Below are 3,554 nucleotides of genomic sequence, written 5' to 3'. Positions count from 1 at the left end.
AAAATATTTAAAATCGTGACAAAGATCCCGAAATCATGAACATGAATAGCTCTATTCACGACTAAAATATTACGATAACATGAACAGAAGTTACTAAAATCGTGACTAAGATCCTGAAACCATAAACACAAATAACACAACTCGTGACAAAAATATTTAAAATCGTGACAAAGATCCCGAAATCATGAACATGAATAGCTCTATTCACGACTAAAATATTACGATAACATGAACAGAAGTTACTAAAATCGTAACTAAGATCCTGAAACCATAAACACAAATAACAGAACTCGTGACAAAAATATTTAAAATCGTGACAAAGATCCTGAAATCATGAACATGAATCACTCTTCTCATGACTAAAATATCACGATAACATGAACAGAAATTACGAACATGGCGACTAAGAATCTTGAAATCGTGAACTTTAATCCTGCTAACGTCATGGGAATTCACAAGAATCGTGAATGAGCGCTTGAAATCATGAACAACGTTGGACTGTCGACGGTGTATTCCCAAATCATGAACAAGAATCACAACAAAAACTAAACGTGTCCAAGGAACAACAACAGTAACCCAACCAAATTCTAATGTAACGCCTTGTATATATTCGGGGCGAACTGGTTTTTAGAAATCACAAATAGTTCCATGAATACGAGGTTTATTATTCATAATTTCAGGAACATGGTCACGGTTTTCGTAAATCGTTTAGCATGAATTCATTGTTCATGAATTTATGAACGGATTTTTTTCCGTGTACACGTTAGACGCTCATCTCCGACGTATTGGGCTCGCAAATAGCGGTATCTGCGCTTATGATAACGGTATTCACGATATCGAACATATTGTCTGGGTATACGCCGAGTACTGTTCTGCCAGATCCCATCTGTTGTAATCCCTTCGGGCCCGAGGAAGATCACCCAATGTCACGATTCGAGATATACTGGCAAGCCACGATCTCCTCTATGTGTCCCTCGTATACAGCTTCCTAAAAACCGTCAATGTACAGATTCAACTACCCCTATTATTTATCTCAGGAGTGGCCTCTTCCGCCGCCTGTGTCCTACACCAACAATGGTTTGATGTGACTTCAAGCTGACACGAAACGCCTCTGTCGACTGAGCCAACAAACACGGGACCTACAGCGCAAACATCATACGCCCAACGCGGTGTGTTTCCGATCCGCATCTGGGTCGTACTACGAAATCGGTTGGAGGAAACCATGCTGGCTCGGGGAAGACCACAAGGCGTCCCAATACATGATGTTTCCCAATGAGGACCGTCCGAATCTGTAATCCTTACCGTTCATTTCTCTGCCGCAAACTGAAAGTTAATATCTTTCTCCCCCTGTCAGCTTTGTCCACCATCTCTCCCACACACCCCCTCCTGAATGTCTTCCCAAAACTTTTTTGCCCCCCTGTCTTTTCTAGTTTTAATTGTTCAATACATGGTCTCGTTAAAGAATGCCCAACAGTAGTACTAGTCATAAAAATTAACTCTCCTCCCTAATCTTAATAAAATGAATCACTCCTTTTGGTTGTTCCTAGTTTTGGTATAATTGTAAAGTGTTTCGCTTAGTTAATAATTAATTGCTCCAATAATATCCCCGCTAAAAATCCTAAAGTACATTACTATATAGAACACACACTAAATGACCCCCCACCTAATCTTACGAATATTTTTATATTTTTTGCGTATAAGATATCTATAAAATGTCATTAGTTTCATTTTTTAAAAATAATCAAATATGTAATCGCCTAGTTTTAAGAGATTCAAAATGGAAAAAATTTAAAAGGGACTTTTAAGCTTACGCAAACGTGTTTTATCAAAGAAATGAATTGAATTAAAAAAAACTATCTAAAGATAGTGTGACATTCCACTAAGTCGCGCAAAAAGTTTTTTTTAATTTGTGGTGTAAGTTCTCATAATACAAACCCAGAAGTATCTCTTTTAATGATATATAATGAACCAACAATCACAGGATACTGCATCTAGTTGTAAAAAAAATCTATCGACCAGTCGTCATGGTATCCCTTCCGCTTCCATGTGCTACCGGAAGCTAGCACCGATGAGCTGCTAAAAATCAAGAATCTGAGTGCTTCAATCTATAAATCATCAAGCATTAAAAAACTTTGGGACTTGAGCTCACCGCCACCAACCCACGGAGGTAATTTGGGATAGGCTGTGGAAATATTACGAGTAAAATTTTGCTTCCACTGAATTAGTCCCTAGGCCTCGATCCATTACGCACTTGAAATTCAATACATAAATAATTTTTTTGGATAAGTGCATTAAAAATGCGATTCCGGCTAGGCACGCATCACCATCACTACATGCCTGCCTATACTAATAAAACGCTGCAACGGATGACGTGCATCGTAAATATTTTATTATCGCCTGCGTTATTATTCTTTTATTGAAAAATTTCATATCCCATTTAATTTCCTCTGCTGCCAGTGCCAAAAAGGAAAACCAGTACCGCCGCCGCCACCCCTTTCGAATATCGAGGGCCTCTCGAAGTTCCGCAAGCAAGCGTCTCCTCCCCCAAACGTCAGGCCAGTCAGCCAGCCAGCCAGGCTTGTTCAATCCGTAAGATGAATTTTAATAGCAAGACAGCCCCCATCCGTAGCTAGCAGGTTGTAGCCGCAAGCTCTGTCTCTTTCTTGCTTCTCTTTACTTAGATGCTTGTTTTATTGTTTTGCATCTTTCATTTTCCACTTTTTTTTTGCGTACAACCCCGCACTTTACTGTGTGGTAAGTTTGATACCACCAGTATGAGAACCCCTCGCGAACTCAACGAAAAATACGAATTTTGGAAAAGATGCAAAAAGTGAAGTCATCTTCAATATAAGCGGGCTAATAAATGTTACGACATTCGTGATGCCTCGCTCTTTTCCCCTGTAGCTTCTTAAAGGGTATGCCAGCTAGCAAGCGGATACAATTTTTTGATAAATAATATTCCACTCCAAGCGAGAATATGGAAACGCAATAAATTGTGCGATTAATAGCAAGAACCTAATAAAATGAACGTTGAACTATACAGCAACAAAAAAAACCGCTGGGCTCGTCCGGGAATTGAACCCGGGACCTCTCGCACCCGAAGCGAAAATCATACCCCTAGACCAACGAGCCACTTGCGGGTTGAAATCGGAACCGCGCACGACCTTCCGTGCGTCAACTAAGCGCTGTTGATGTACAATTCGCATTCGACCACGTGCTACGCGGCTGTGCTAAGTTGAATGTGTATGGCTGCGTCCGTCCGATACTTCTACACCTACCAATCTACCTACTACCTACCCAACAACGTGACGTGTTCGAACGGCAAAGAAAAAAAAAATAAATAAACAAATCTCGCTTGCGGGCCCTGCTAGACAAGCGAAGCGCGGATCAAATTACGAGCATGTTTTCTATAGCAACGCTATCGGGGGGCAGCAATCGCAGCTGGGGCAACAAACTAACCAACACACAAACGAAACCGTACGAGGAAGGCGAAAAAATAGTCTTTCAGAGTAAGTTCACGTCAACTTTCAAGGTGGTCTTTCCGAGAAGAATGC

General features: G+C 40.6%; 1 non-coding gene across 1 annotated transcript; it reads right to left on the bottom strand.

The window, feature by feature from the left end:
* Positions 1-3,060: 3,060 nt before the first annotated feature.
* On the bottom strand, positions 3,061-3,132 carry Trnap-cgg (transfer RNA proline (anticodon CGG)). Its single transcript has one exon. It is a non-coding gene; the product is annotated as a tRNA-Pro (tRNA).
* Between the last annotated feature and the right edge of the window lie 422 nt (positions 3,133-3,554).

This window comes from Topomyia yanbarensis, chromosome 2 (assembly GCF_030247195.1).
Source record: "Topomyia yanbarensis strain Yona2022 chromosome 2, ASM3024719v1, whole genome shotgun sequence".
Classification (NCBI taxonomy): Eukaryota; Metazoa; Arthropoda; class Insecta; order Diptera; family Culicidae; genus Topomyia; species Topomyia yanbarensis.
This window is presented reverse-complemented; position numbering and strand designations above follow the sequence as displayed.